This window comes from Lepisma saccharinum, chromosome 3 (genome assembly GCF_977018435.1).
Source record: "Lepisma saccharinum chromosome 3, izLepSacc3.1, whole genome shotgun sequence".
NCBI classification, from domain to species: Eukaryota; Metazoa; Arthropoda; class Insecta; order Zygentoma; family Lepismatidae; genus Lepisma; species Lepisma saccharinum.
Window position 1 is genome coordinate 48,122,313 of NC_139231.1, and position 16,504 is coordinate 48,138,816.

At 38.0% G+C, this 16,504-nt stretch overlaps 2 protein-coding genes across 4 annotated transcripts in view; one reads left to right on the plus strand and one right to left on the minus strand.

The window, feature by feature from the left end:
* Dtwd2 (DTW domain containing 2) overlaps positions 1–7,177 on the minus strand; it is a 64,339-nt gene extending 57,162 nt beyond the window's left edge. For both annotated transcript variants that reach the window (XM_083118505.1, XM_083118506.1), the window contains exon 1: positions 7,054–7,177. The gene's annotated coding sequence lies outside the window, so the exon portion shown is untranslated. The remainder of the gene's footprint in view (positions 1–7,053) is intronic.
* Positions 7,178–9,437: 2,260 nt separating this feature from the next.
* LOC145985015 (uncharacterized) overlaps positions 9,438–16,504 on the plus strand; it is a 47,096-nt gene continuing 40,029 nt past the window's right edge. Inside the window, exon 1 of one of the 2 annotated variants that reach the window (XM_083118507.1) lies at positions 9,438–9,519. The gene's annotated coding sequence lies outside the window, so the exon portion shown is untranslated. Of the gene's footprint in view, positions 9,520–10,763; positions 10,783–16,504 lie in introns of those variants that run through there. The other variant, XM_083118508.1, reaches the window with a different exon arrangement.

Consider the following 16,504-nt stretch of genomic DNA (forward strand, 5'->3'; position numbering starts at 1 on the left):
GCGCATTTTCTGGCAAATATTTGAAATTATACTTTCATGGTGTTTTTAAACTACTGCTTCAAATTGTAAGTCACATGGCTTACGCTTCTTCGTGAGAGTTTGATATCTTGAAAGTTATTTTGGGAAAGTTATTTTCCATGTCCCTCTTTTAATTTTAAGGTAAGGATTTTAGATACTGGAATTTTCCCCGTATATACTGAAGGGTGAATAATGACCATAGGTGGCGACGTACCAAAAAAATTAAAATCAATCAATCTCACGTGACAGATACCGATATATTATGGCACCAAAAATTGGCATTATCTTTTTTGACTTGTTAGTGTTACGTTTCCCAAAATTCGCGTTTTTGTTTTAGAACATTTATCTGCCAAATATACCGAAACGTAATACTCCATTGTGCTTTTAAACTATTATTTTAAATTGTAGGTCACATGGTCTACGTATTTTCGTGACAAGTTTGATATGTCGGAACAGATTTTTGAGGAAGTAAAAGTAAAGTGCTCCCCTGCACTTTTCCATGAAGGTGTATAGTAGGTGCGGAGTTAGGGGCCCACACTTTCTTGATCACGGCTGAAGGTAGGGGTGATGGATGTAATCAGCACCACGCTTCTGACTACCTTTATCCCTCAAAGTTTCCTCAAGGTACCAGCTGAAGCTGATGCTGGGTGGGTGCCGGAGCAGTTTGAATAGGTGGAAAACATCCCGGTTCTCCACCTCAGGGGATCGACCCCGGGTCTCTCGCATAGTAGTCAAGATGCCCTAACAACTGAGCACCATTATTACTCGCTCGACAAATGCCGATGGTGGGCACTTAGCTTGGTAATTCAAAACATATCTCGTGCGACAAATACGAAGATGTGGCTCCCGTGTAGCAGTAGATACACACTCGATCTCCTGTTAGAACCCTGCCACTTTGCTCTGTGATGCAAATGGTTTTGATAGAAGTTGAAAAAATCATGGGAAATACATGACTTAATGTGGCTGTCGGAATAATTCCATGTATAAAACAGGTATTATAGTTTACTCTTGAATAAAATGTTGGAAAACATGCATGTTCTATGTACACAAACATGGCCTAGAAAAGACAAGAATGTTTTCATTTCATGGAATTTTTCGTTGTTTTAGGACATTACTTTTAAAATAATCGCTAAAAACGCCAACAATTCGCATTACTTCGAACGGGCGAAAAATGTGTCCAGACATCAGTGCACATTCCTAAACATAACTTCACAGCAATTACCATTCTTCAAGGTTTTGGCGTTTGCGAAAAATCAATGTCCCCTACTAATTGGGAATTACTTTCTGGCCACCCCTCGTATAAATCAGTAGATGGAAAGATAAAATTTAGCAAGGCTGGCAGAGAAAAGTCAATTCTTGAAGAAAGTGATTTGCTTTTATGATTGAATGATTCGAGTAAATATGATATTAAAATATTTACGTATTTATTATTAGTATTTTATTTCATAATATTGGACATTAACCTTACTCAGTGAGAGATTAATGACCATCTCTTATGAGTTTACACAGACAGGAGAGAGAGTGGCTTTAATTTCATTGCAATACTAGTGTTGGCGTAAATTTGAGATTGGGAGCATGCACTTGCCAATTTCTATAACGTTCACCAATGCAGATTTGTTTCACTTTTTCGTGATAGTATTCAATATATTTGGTTGGATTCTTCTTGATATCTAAGAATAGTGCAATGTCATTGTAAAAGTATGTGAACTTGTGCGAAACCAGTAATACGTCAAGATGATGAAAGAAAACCTTCGTAAGCACTGCTACATTAAATAAGGTGACAGCCAGAAGAGTAATAAAATTCCAGCAGCATATTTACAGTCTAAAGCTCTTCTTGTTTATGCATTCGATTTTTGTTGGATGTTGCAGTCCATGCAATTTCTGTCTCATGTTGTAGTGAGGTACATTGTCGACAAAAATCGTATGTATCAATGGAACCTATTTGTTTACATGTTCCTTCAGTTTGCCCAACAAAATGACTTACTACGACGCCTGACAACTATCGGACGGCGCCACCCACTCTTATCCCCTCCATCTGTTGACAAGTCTCCTTACTACTCCCCTACTGACAAGAAAAAATGATAATTCAATGCATTTACCACGTAATATTTAGAGGCTTAACCTTTACTTCCCCGATGATGATAACGAAATGAATGTGCTTTTTGGACCTTCATACTCTTTATGTTTGGGTGGAAACTCTGACACAGGTCTGGAGCAAGCCTGGAAAATTCATATTGATGACCAACCTCCCCCCTCCCCCCCACCTTCTCCGCAACATATCAATGCCACATTTCCGAACAGAATTTCACATTTTGGCTCATTATTCAACTTGTATGGCACCCAGGAACATGAAACATATTTAAATCTTTTTGGAAACGTCCATTCTTTGAAGAGAATACTAAGGTTTGCGGGGCTTCTCCCCAAAATAGTGAGAGAAGAGGGGGCGAACTCCAGATTTTTGTTATTTTTTCATTGAAATTCGGGGGTCGTGCCCCCCAAGCCCCTCTTCCTCGGTCCGGCGTTCTGAATTGTACACGGTTGCATGCTCTGATGTTCTAGCTGCAAAACAAAACTTATCCGAAGTAGATTGCTCCCATAGTGCCCGAGTTATAACAATTTTCTGAGCAATATGCAAATTACCTATTTTTCGTAAAAACCAGTGTTTCACATTTTGGCTTAATATTCAACTTGTATGGCACCCAAAAACATGAAACATGTTTCATTCTCTTGAGAAATATCAATTCTTTGAAATGAATACTAAATTTCGCGGCTTCTCCCCAAAATAGTGGGAGAAGAGGGTGCAAACTCCAAATTTTTATGTTTTATCGATTGAAATTCGGAGGTTGCGCCCCACAAACCCCTCTTCCTCGGTTTGACGTTCTGAATTGTACACGGTGGCATGCTCTGTTGTTTTAGCTCCAAAACAAAACTTATCCGAAGTAGATTGCGCCCATAGTACCAGAGTTATAAAAATTTTCCTCCAAAAATGCAAATTACCTATTTTTCGCATAAAAAATCACATTTCGGCTAATTATTCAACTTGTATTGCACCCAAGAACATGAAACATGTTTCATTCTCTTGAGAAATGGCCATTCTTTGAAAAGAATTCAAGTTCGCGCCTTCTCCCCAAAATAGCGGCAGAAGAGAGGGCAAACTGCAGATTCTTATGTTTTCCATTGAAATTTGGGGGATACGTGCTCCCCTCCCCCGCCCTCATTCCTCGGCCCGGTGTTCTGAATTGAACACGGTTGCATGTGCTGATGTTGTAGCTGCAAAACAAAAGTTATCCGAAGTAGATTGCTCCTATAGTGCGCGAGTTATAACAATTTTCCTCCAAAGAGTGTTCGAATTTAAAATTCAGCCGAGAACCCCGGGGGAGAGAAATTTCGCTCTCCCTCTCTCTCTCTCTCCTCCTGCCATCACTGGTTTTTGGCGCCATGGTTGTGTTGCGCATAAAAGGGGCCTAAAAGTTGAAACTTACGAACGAGATTTCCTGTTCCCGAGCCGAGTTCCATAACGATATCTTTAAATAAATAAATAAAAAAAATAATTAAAATTCAATGAAGACGAAATTCCCTGACATTTCCCTGACTTTTTTTGACACCTCAAATTCCCTGACTTTTCCCGGTTTTCCAGGTTTTCCAGGTCTGTCGCCACCCTGCCCTCCATATATACGCCAAATTTGCATAAATTTTGCATTTTGACCATTTTTTTTAAGAGAAGTATTTTTGAGGGGATTTCCCCCTTTTCCCCCTCCATATGTACGCCGAATGTGCATAAATTATATATTGTCTGAATCTGTGATTCATTCTGCGTATAACGGTATATCTTTCATATCTCTAGGGCATTTATAGTTTCTGAACTATAGTCATTTCAAGGTACAGCTGCATTTTGAATCTTGAATCAGTGGCATCCCGACCATTCCTTTTGGGGGTACAACTCAAGTTACATTGGTCATACGACAATGATGCAAATATTTTTCTGTTTCTTACATGCCAGCGATAATTTCAATGTGCATTTTGAACTTTTCATATCCTTTTTTTCGGGGGGGCGGTGGGGGGGAAACACAATTTTTTTTAAGAAAAAATTATTTTCAAGGGATTTCCCCTCTTTCCCCCTCCATATATACGCCAAATGTGCATAAATTATATATCGTCTAATTCTGTGATTCATTCTGCGTACAACGGTATATCTTTCATATCTCTAGGGCATTTAGTTTCTGAGCTATAGTCATTTCAAGGTACAGCTGCATTTTGAAGCTTGAATCAGTGGCATCCCGACCATTCCTTTTGCGGGTATAACTCAAGTTACATTGGTCATACGACAATGATGCAAATATTTTTCTGTTTCTTACATGCCAGCGATAATTTCTGTGTGCATTTTGAACTTTTCATATCCTTTTTTTCGGGGGGGCGGTGGGGGGGGGGAACACCATTTTTAAAAAAAAAAGTATTTTCAGGGGATTTTCCCCCTTTCCCCCTCCATATATACGCCGAATGCATAAATTATATATCGTCTAAATCTGTGATTCCTTCTGCGTACAACGGTATATCTCTCATACCTCTAGGGCATTTAGTTTCTGAGCTATAGCCATTTCAAGGTACCGCTGCATTTTGAAGCTGGAATCAGTGGCATGCCGACCATTCCTTTTTGGGGTACAACTCAAGTTACATTGGTCATATGATAATAATGCAAATATTTTTGTGTTCCTTACATGTCAGCGATCATTTCCATGTGCATGTCGACACTGTCATGTACTTTTTTCTTGGGGGGAGGGTGGGGGAACCCCTTCAGTAATTAACAATTTCTACTACAGTGTCATTAATGTGTCATATTCATTTTCATATTAGGTCTATGGAGAGGAATTTTGTATGTTGTTAACGTTATGGAACTGGGAAACCAACTGTTGAAGATATATTGGTGATATAGGGTGACATCCTACACACATGCACACGCGGGCACCCCCCTCCCCTGCACACACACGTTTGTATGCTTACAGCACATGCTGTGCCCTCCCAGAAAAAATTTAAATCTGCCTATGGATATATCTGCTATCAAATAATGAACGTCACTTACCTCGACAGTTCCTTGACATAATTTTGCAAGAAGGTTTCCAATATCTTCTGTTATGCCTTCTTGTTGAATATCAGAGTCTGAAAGTTCGCACGTTTCACTCGCAATTCGAATGGAATTCCTCTGAACTTCAATCGACCTTTTCTGAGGTTCTATTTGTGGAAAGTGAAGCTTCAACTTCCATTTTTTGTTTCTTTTGGAAATAATCTAATAATGTATTTCTCCTCTTTTCTCTATCCATATTTAGTTCCACGTCAAAAATCTATTACACAAGCAGAAACGTAACACACAAAACAACCACTTCGACTTGCTACCTTGCAGACTGCAACTCGCTACAACCCCAGTGAACACCAGGACTTGGGACAAAGATACCGGGCGAGTGTTTGTGGTTTGGAATGTCTGAACCATGCATCCAGCTTGGTCCAGCTCAAATTACGTCACCAGTGTTCACAGCAACCAGTAGTGTCAGTAGTGTTGGCAACTGCTAAATTATTTACGCAGAAATTCAAGTGACATCTTTCACAAATTTTACAAGAAAATTCAATAAACTGAAGGCTGGAAATTGGTTGAGGAAAAAAAAAATGTTTTCATTTTGTTTATGAAACTGACTGGGCCAGTTGGGCTATATAACGCATCCCTCACCCCCTCCCGGCATGCTGTTGTACAAAACTTCACTTGCCTCCTTCGTAAAACCATGCTTTGCTACTGCCTGCAACAATTATTATTATTATAATTATTGATATTTTGAAATAAATGTGCATCCAGGTGCGAGATAAGATTTTGACTTACTTTGCCTACTAATTGTAGCGATTCAAATCTCACAGAACTTTGCTCTGCTGGCATAAATGGTATAAGAAGGGGAAGGAAAGAAAAGGGAAGTTAGCAGCACTGTCATAACAGGAAATGGAGGGTCATTCTCATAAGAGGGTCATCGAGGGTGAAAGAAAGGGGAGGAGGGTTTCCTTCAGTTTGCATTCCAAGGGTTACGGCTCTTTTCTTGACCATACTGAGAAGGAAATTCTCCTTCCTTTTCAGTGACTAAGGAATGAATGAATGCCTGTGAATGCCTGTTACTCAACTCCAATATTATCAAAAGTAATTGAAGAAGCAAATACATTTCTCATTGCCAAATGTAAACATTTTACAATATTGGCTATTTGGTACTCAAACACATTGATTAAATAAAATTTATTTCACTTTTGCTTTGAATTTTTTAAAATGTCGAAACCAATGGGGGCTTTTAACCCGCACCAACAAAATCAGGTATTTTTGGGTTAAGAAGGTTGGAAACACTGCACAGCCACTGATCATCGACAACGCTAGTCTAGATTTGCCCGCCATATTGTGTGTAATTCAACCCAAAAACGAACAAACAATAATTACTCGATATGTTGAAAATTGAAATTATTTTCGTGAAAAAAACGAAATGCCACCTTCAAGAATCCTTAGCAATGCAGAATACGTAAGTACCAATGTGAAAAAGAAGAAAATAAAGGAATTTCAGACGTTTCGCGGATACTAAAACTTTAATTAATAATAATAAAACGGGTATTTTTCACGCAACGGGTGTGCTTACGCGTTAAACAATCGGAACTTAGACCATTTTATCTATTATAAGTAGAATCTATATAAAATATCTGTGGTTTCAATGTACAAATATTTTATCCTAATGTCGAAATAGTATTAATAAGCAAGTAAATTCAAATTGTTTATATTTAACGTACTTTAACATTTTCAGTCGCAAATAATAAATAATACTCGAATGTTGGTGATAGCATTATAAAAACCATTTTGCGTTTTAGGGAAAATTACATCAGCAAAGCAACAAAAAAGCACATGTTTACAAAAGGACCATCATCGTTCTTAACTTATGCAGTTCTAATAATATCAAAGTTAAGTTTACTATATACGCTAGTGTGAAATATATCACGTATAAAAAATATATCACATATAAAACTTACTTAGGAAGGTACCGTAAAAAGAAGATACATCCAAAAATATCAATCACCTCACAAAACCATTCGCTTGCTTGCTGTTTCTTGGCTCACACCGCCTATCCTTTTCACAAAACCATTCGAAAGCACAGATTTCCTAGGTGAGATTTTGCTAACTGTTTCGGACTGAGGGACTGGCTGAAAAACTGCTACTAAAAATATATATGAGGTGATAGCTTTATAGAGAAAAGAAATACCGACTGTAAATAGTTATTTCTCAGGATAAACCAAGCATTGATTTCCAAAATTTCAGGGGGGAAATGTCTATGTCAATATTATAATATGTTAATACTCCAATGGACAAGTCGTAATATTTGATATTCCATCAAGACTCGGGAGTTTCTGACATTTGCCCATGCTCAATGATTTTGGGAAATATTGGCATATTGGGGACTTCAAAGACTTCTGCTGGCGCTAAAATTAGCATATTGAGAAAATGTCATAAACAAATTATCTTTTTGGATTCCCAAAATTAGGATAGCATCATGGAATTGTTGGCTGTATCCGTCCATTACAGCTCAACGTCTCTCTCCATCTTTTTGAGTTTTGAGTGAAAAGTTGAGTAGTATTATGGTAGTATCGCGTATCGTCCAACGTTGGTATCACCAGGTAGCACAATATAGTTCAATGGGTATCACTGCATACAAGGTGATAAAACAGTTGAATATCGCATCATGTGCCAAGTCAAGTACAGTGGGATCCATGAGTATTACCGTGCAAATTGTCCATGACTATTTTCATTAATTTTTATTTTACATCCTATGTGTTTTTAAGCGATGGATTTTTATGTATGCTGGTGCAGAAGCTGTCAAAAGCTTGTTTTGAGTTTTCTTTTAATTCTTAAAGCTCTTATTGGGTGAAATAAAATGCATGGACATGGTGATGGACAATTTGCACGATAATACTCATGGATCCCACTGTACAAGGCCGCGTCCGAATCGGCAACAGATGTCACCTAGAGCACCGTTCCATCCGGGGACTCAGCCAACCTCCGTTGTCCGAATTCGCGGCAGACGTGGAGTCGGAGGGGAGAGCAGAGAGGCGCGACAGATGCACGCTTGAACTCGCTGTGACGCTGCGCTTGGCAGCCATATTCTAACTTTCACTTTGTACAGACAACATTTACTGATTAGAGGATGTAAAACTCAGTTATACTTTAACATTTTATCGATAATACTGAATGCAGAAAAATTGTAAATGATGAAATAGCGTGTTACATTTTTAATATGAGTAGTAAATAGGTGGAAATCATTGTGATGTTTGTTTGGCGTCTGCCTTCTGCTTCCGTGCGATGCGCCTGCGCCCCAGAGCGCGGTGGGTGAAGTTCGGGCTGACACCTGGCGGGAAAAGTGACAACCGTACTACAAGGGGACATGTAGATTCGGACGACTTGGACGTGACTTCGACGGCACGCGAGAGCAACGGGGGAGAACGGGAGGGAGCGCTTGTCAATCCGGACACGGCCCAAGTCGGTAAATAAAAATACTAAAAGCAACAGAATATTATTACACAGGAATGTGAGGGATTCCGAGCCAGATATCGAGATCGGGGAAAATAATTCCAGTAAATGTTTACTATCCTTCGGACACCTATAACTTCTGAGTTTCGTCAATTTTTGACATTCATACTTACCTATCTGCTTCGCGGAACATTCCGTGAATGGTTTTTGGGGCTATCCATCCCGGAATCGGTGCGAAATTTAAACAAAAAATATTATTTTCGTTTGAAATCTTTGACTCAAATTTCCCATCGATTCCGGGCTCCGCCCCTGGGGTAATTGACCTACCGCCCCCAACCGCTAACGCGGCCCCGCCTCCGCTCCGCTCCGGCTTCCCGGCTTTTTCTATGGACTCCCTGTTAAAGGCATGTTAGTAATTGGCCGGTTTCCAGGATACGGAAAACTTACCTGAATTTCACACAAAACATCTTCCCGATGTTAGACAATACTACAGGAACTTATTACGGTAAGAAGTTTCTTCTGTAGAAATGAAGAAATCTGTCCGAAGGATAGTAAACTAGTACGAAAATTCCTTTCCCTATACAGATTTCGGGAAATGGTTTCCCGACTTTTGGAATCATTGTGCTGTGCAGATCAGAGGCGGCGCCGAAGGTAGACCACTACCAGAGTTAACCAGGCCCACCCAAACCTGCGTCCCTCGGTCACCACAGACCTTAACATATGCAGAATTATTCCCCATCCTGAAAGCCCAGGTTTTTAACGCTTTTTATCTGAAATCTAAATATCCTTAGTTACTTGCAAAAGTGATCAAAAGTTGGAAAGTTATTATTTGACTAGTAACTGTTATACAACTGTTGGACGGATTAGTGGTGGCCATCAGCAATGGGTACATCAACCAATGAAAGTTCAATATTCTCCCGCGCTCAGAATCTGCGATTTGTTTCGTGGCGCGTTTGTGTTGCTGTGTTTTTGTGGTGAGTGGATTGTGCGTAGAGTTAATTAAAAGTAACAGTATAATTTTACATGTAACTTGGTTGCGATATATTTCGTGGGAAATGTAGTTTTATGCAACTTCGGAAATTTATGTTTTGTGCACACGATATAAATTTATGAACTCCCAGTGTACATGTAACTACGCTTCCTTCTGTCTCCATTGTGAATTAAACAATTTGCAGGTTGACTATTCCTTTCACACTTTTTCCCCATAACACATTTCCTTTAAAATCCTAGTAGAACTTCTGTAGTACAAGCAGTGTAAATACCATGAATAGATGTAATTCGATCTCGTCATCCAAGACCCCGGGTTCAAGTCCCGCCTGAGCATCCTATCCGGTAAATTTCTCGTATCGGACAAACGGATTTCTTCAAATTTACAGGAGAAATTACTTACCGAATGCAGTTTCTTTAGACTTGTGGAAGTTCGGGGAAGTGTTTTCTTGCATCGTTCATTGAATTTTGCCGGCAATTCATCTATTTTTTGATATAAATGTGTGACCGATGCACGAAAGCTCTTGCATTCATTTACTTCCAGGTGGGTGTAGCCTGTGTCTGATGACGTAATCCCGGTCAGTGTTTCCAAACACGCGTGTTTGTAACTGAAGAAGGTACGTTTCCGCAAATGGTTTGTGGGGCTATGTGTCAATGGTTCGTGGGGCTATGTGTCAATGGTTCGTGGGGCTATGCGTCAATGGTTCGTGGGGCTATGCGAGAATGGTGTGTGGGGCTACGCATATTTTTTTCGAAACCAATTTTTAACTATTGTAACCTATAGTGACCCTACCTAACCTAACCTTACCGGAAATGGTTCGTGGGGCTATGCATGAATGGTTCGTGGGGCTATGCGTCAATGGTTTGTGGGGCTACGTAGGTATTTTTGGGTGCAGTGGGGTGGAAACACTGCATGCCGAGTACGGTAGTGAAACTGTAACCGCCATTTAGCGTGTTACCGAAGGCAAAAAGAAACGAAGAAAACTTACTCGATATGTCGCAAATAGAGCTTATTTCCGTGAAATAAGCGAAATGCCACATTCAGCAATGTTTCTCAATGCAGAATACGTAAGTACGAATATTGAAATTCAATGAACTAACAAATTTCAGCCGTTTGTCCGATACGAGAAATTTACCTGGTTTTCTACGAAAATCTATTTCAGACTCGCTTTGCTGTTGCAGCCATTTGCTTTCTGCACGAGAGCACAATACGCTACCCGTGGATGGTTTGTGGGAATTAAGGAACAACAGTAAGCACTCGTTAATGTAAAAAGTAGACATTATTTTCGTTAGAAATTCATTATTTCACCTAAAGAAATATTCCGCAATGCAGAATAGTACATTAGCAATGTAAAAAATTGTGAAATAAATCATTGTTGGTGTCTCCGGTATAGTAAAGTAGTACCGTTGATTTATTCTGAGTAAATAATTCGCATGAGCACAAAGTATAATAGAGACGTGTTGACGTCTGTGGTCGGGTGATTAGGAGAAAACGCTATGAAGTTAGTGATCATGTGTTTCAAATCGGTAAGCTAGTTTAATTATTTCACCATTCATATTTATCGTCCCGATTAGTTTAGAGGGAAAGATAAGTAAGACACTAAATACAATAGTATTAGGGGCGTAGGATTATCCTACTTGTTGGCCATCATTATTGCGACTTTAATCCCTTGCCCATTTATGTACAGTGCGACAATTTTAGCTTGTAGGTCATTTGAAAGGTAAAATTTTCGTACCCGTGAAACTTATTTCTTCAATTTTACAGGAGAAAGTACTTACCGAAATGAGTTTCTGTATACTTTACGAAGGTTTCGGAAGTGTTTTTTTCCCCTCGCTTAATTATTTTTGCCGGTAAATCATGTATTTTAAAACATTAATGTCTCTCCGATGCACGAAAGCTGTTCCCTTGATGTCCTTCTACTACGTGAACCAAATGTTGCTGGCGTTTGATGGTGTAACAAGCGGTCAGTGTTTCCAACCACGCGATTTTGCAACTGTGAAATGAATTATCTTGAATTTTTCTAATGTTAAATAACAATTTTAACTATGTTTGCCTTACCTAACCTAACCTTGCCATGCATGGTTCATGGGGCTATTTATGAATGGTTCGTGGGGCTATCCGTGCATGGTTCATGGGGTTTTCGAACCCGGAAAAAAATGCAAAATCAGGTATTTTTCGGTTAAGAAGGTTGGAAACACTGCACAGCCACTGATCATCGACAACGCTAGTCTAGATTTGCCTGCCATATTGTGTGTAACTCAACCCAAAAACGAACGAACAATAATTACTCGATATGTTGAAAATTGAAATTATTGTCGTGAAAAAAACGAAATGCCACCTTCAAGAATCCTTAGCAATGCACCAATGCGAAAAAGAAGAAAAATAAAGGAATTTCAGACGTTTGGCGGTTACTGAAATTTTAATATTTGGAATAAAGAAAATGCCTGTGATTCAGAGGTTGCTTTGCAGTAAGGTTTATAATACTTTTATCCCACAATTCTCAGTACACACCATTCCTGTTGTAATGAGAGAAATGCCAAATAATGCAATTGTGTGTTCATCTCCTTATCTCACATTTTATTATTACTGAAATTTGAATGTTTCTCCATGACAATCTGACAGGTTATATGTGTCACAGTTGTCAAATTTTGATGTTTTATGTACAATTAATTTATTTCAAGATGCAAAAATGACAGTAACATGACATTTTGTCCCAAAAATGCAAGTAAATTGAACTGGACCCCCCTTACCCGAAAGGCTTATTAAGTTCGAAAATAAAATTGTGAAAGTATTCTCCTTTAGCATTTGTTGTATAATTTCCCTGAACTTATTGGAAGACAAGGATTATATTGGGATCATACAGCTTTGAAGGATAGGAAGATCATATTTAAGGGGGGGGGGGGGTCCAGGCATCTGGAAAGACTTACCAAGTACTAAAATTAAGCAATGTACACTACTACTCAAAATAATATGCATAAAATATTAATCAGAAACTTACTGTTCTCCAACTACATGTAACATAATTTTAGTTATTCGATAAATATTCAATTATTCATCTATTTGACATTAATTTCATTTGCCAGGGCACTTGCTTTTATGTAAATTATTCCGATCTTAACTACAGGTAAGGTACGTAATGAATATGCACTCTTATATCTCTATTCTTATACAGTCTTTTTACCAAATTGTGTAATAATAATATAATATTAATTTATGTATTGTAATTAATATTAATTTGATTTATAATTATTTTAATATAAACAATATTATTATTATGATTATTATTATTAATATTATTATTATGATTATTATTATTAATATTATTATTTCTGAGACACTTTGTTTGGACCCCCCCCCTCTCCCAAAACATATTTCTAAATACGTGTCTGGTAACAGTTTGGATTGTTTTATGATTATTTTTTTTTAAATTCTTCTAACAGGAAGACCAATTATCGTACAATTTTGACAATCATTCTCACACGAAATTTGAACCTTCTTTAGCTAGACTGCACAATCGACCCTTGTGTTTGACCGTTAACACTTCGAATTGCCACTGTGCATTTCTCAATTTGAATTTACATTTCTATGAAATAATATAAAAAATACTACTACATTACTTGCCATAGCTGGTTTCCTTGAACTTAATCCATGTTGTAAACACACAGTATTGCCAGGTCGAACTTTGGTTTTCAACGGGAATATATATGTGAATTTCCACTAGGATTCAACTTTTTTTAAATCATGTTTTCACTCGTATTTTTTTGATGTTTTCATTCAAAGGGACTCTATAGAAAAAGGTGGGGCCACGGTAGCATAATGAACACTGTTTGGATTTCGAAAAAAGTTATTTATGTTGGAAAAAAAAAACGTATAAATAGAGCCTGGATTTTAGGCAAAATGCCTATTCGTTTCCGACGCTGGTAGACAAAAATTGAACACAAAAGTACACCAATCCAAAGGTTCTTAACATTCTGAACAATACCTTATTTTCCCTTTTTTTTTTTGCCTATTTCACCTTACACTGCCTTTTTCAAACATTTTTGCCTCTTCTGTCATTCCAACAAGGTATTATGTTGTCTTTTTTTTCCTATTTCACCTTACGCTGCCTCTTTCAAACATTTTTGCCTCTTTTGTCATTCCGACAAGGCATTTTTTAAAATTACATTTCTCTTCTTCTATTTGATTTCGTTTTTCAATAACCCTTGTTATTCAAATTATTATTTGTAAATACATTTTTAAGGATTTAAGAAGAATTTAAGTCCTTCTCATCAATTTTGAATGCCTCTTCTTCAATTTTCACTGCCTTTTTTTCAATTTTTCGTTGCCTTTTTGCCTGCCATTTTTAACACTTTTCAGTGCCAAAACATCCGGGCTCTACTTATAAATTACCTTACGCAAGTATGCGTGCTTCCCATGGACAATGTATTTTCCCTTGACAAGCGATTTTAAGTTTCGTAGACTAGTGGGAATGAATGTAGAAGTAAATCGGAACCTTAGTAGAATGCATTTAGCAGAAGCGTGCGGTAAGGAAAGGTTGCTTGCGTTGTTTATTAAAACACTTTTGATATCTTAAGTTCGTGTTTTTCAATGCCTGTATACACATTAGAATGTTATTTATTATAAGATATTTACATTGCAGAATTTTCATTTCCTCGATTTCTGTTCTTTTGGCGTGAAACATAAACCGGCTACACCCTTGACGACCTGGGCGATGCGTCACGACTGACCGTGTTAGAAGAAGAGGACTACTCGCCTTTCTCCCCGCTTATGCAGTTCTTGCATGGACACTGTCCATCCCCTAAGAAAAGAGGCCAAGGGCAAGCAACACCAAGACATCTGTCTTTGGCAAGGGTGTTGGAAAGAATTCGTCCACACTGGCCACAAGTGTTGCTAACTTCCAGAATTTTCTGTGCATCTGTATCACCACCTAACGTGGTACAATTTCATGTTTGAAACTCTGTAGTAATCAACAAATTACATTATGCTGTTAGCCAGTGATCACCAGTCATATTCTATTTATAAGAAATAAGTAAGAAACCGAAACCCGTCCGTTTATTATGGTCGAAACTTTATGCTAATAGGATGTTTATTATTTTCAGGGTTAAAAAAGAACTTAATTTAATTTACAGTTGCCCTCAAATATCAAGTAAATCATTATTTTCTTCATGGTTGAAATTTACAAGTTTATATTGAGAGGCTGTTTTTCTTCTTTATAAACCGTGCAGCGAAGATTTGATTTTACTGTATGTATGCACTTCACACACTCAAGCCCGATACTTCACCATTATGCACATTATTGTAAGTAGGGATGTGTGTAGGCCTATATTATATTTGAAATTGTTATAATTAACCGAAACGAAAAATTAACCCATCGCTTGCCTATCAGGAAAGGTCACGGCATGCCCCTGGCATTTAGGGACTGTATTTTAATGCTAAGAGGACCAAACCTGACCTGCCTAACCTAACGACGAAAGCATATATTCAACAAAATCTTAATTATTGCTAAAACTCTGCAGTATGTGTTAACAGAAGTAAATCGAAATCGAACTATGTAAAAATTGCATTCATAGCATGATGAAATCGCAATAAAACAAAAGAAACTTGGGCCTAATCTTAACCCTAGAAGGGTCAACCACTGTTGACAGCTATTGTTTTATTGTCCTTGCACTTGCAGCAACACCTCCGTTTTCCAGATTCTGGAATTTCTCGTTCATCCTGAATTTTTGTTCCAAACAATTTAGCCACCAGCTGACAAATACTCCTCAGAAGGTTTATTTTGCTGACTTCTTTCTGCGATGTGCTCTTTAGTTAAGTCCAGCCCAAGTGGCTTCAGAAACTACCTTCTTGATATTTTTTGTTCCTATTCTAGGTTATCTTTATGCATTATAAATGCATTTATGCCTCCAGTGTTCAAGGCCAACGCCTTGTTTGTCTTCCAACATTATATTCAGCACACATGACATTGACCACATCAACTGCACCCTTGGTTGCATTATAGAAAGTAATTATTTCTGGTTTATTTGTGTCCAGTAGACAGGTCAATTCCATTATCATTGTGCATTGATGATAGCAGAATGACACATTTGTTTTTCTTCGTTACATACCAAAGTACAGTCTTCCTGCTAGCCAAATAAGAAGAAGTGTATTTCTCAGGACCTGTGTGGTAGAAATTTCACGCTCGCTCTTGGGTAGAGTGCCTACGAGAGTGAGTTCATGCTCTGAGAAGAGTTTTTGCATCACTAGCTTGTGTACTGTGATATTTCTTCCACTCCCTGACACTGGTTGTATAAGATGCACAACAACATCTTCTGCAGCATTCTGAAGGGACCAGCAGACTGCTGTCTATGTACACATGTTCTTCACATAATATGTATTTGCATCCGGGAGGATAAATATCTTGATGCCGCATTTAGAAGGGTTTGACAGTATGTACATTCTGAAGGAGCAACATCCCCGAAACATGAGTAACATTTCATCTGTTGTAAGATATTCACTGGGTACATAATATTTCTTACTTTTCTGTGTATCTCTTCATTATACCCCCATATTACAATGGTGCTTTTTACTCACTATCAATTCAAATAAAAATATATAAATAACTTACGTGAGTGAGTAGGAATGTTTCAGAACAACGTTTCGGAAGTCTGTACTACTTCCTTCATCAGGTAATAAAATAAAAATAAAAACTTTAGGTGCCAAACATGGTACCGCGTTGTTAAATCGTAAGTTGAGGATTCAGGTTGAGGATAGAAAAGGTAAAAAACTTACGGTGACAGCTTAAAACCTCCGATGGAAGTTTTCGCTGGTTAAAAATTCCCTATGTTAAAAACCACAAGTGAAACAAATAAAAATCGAAATGACTGAAGTCACTAGGGGACTGTAATGGGTCTTCGATTTTTATTTGTTTTACTTGTGGTTTTTAACATAGGGAATTTTTAACCAGCAAAAACTTCCATCGGAGTTTTTAAGCT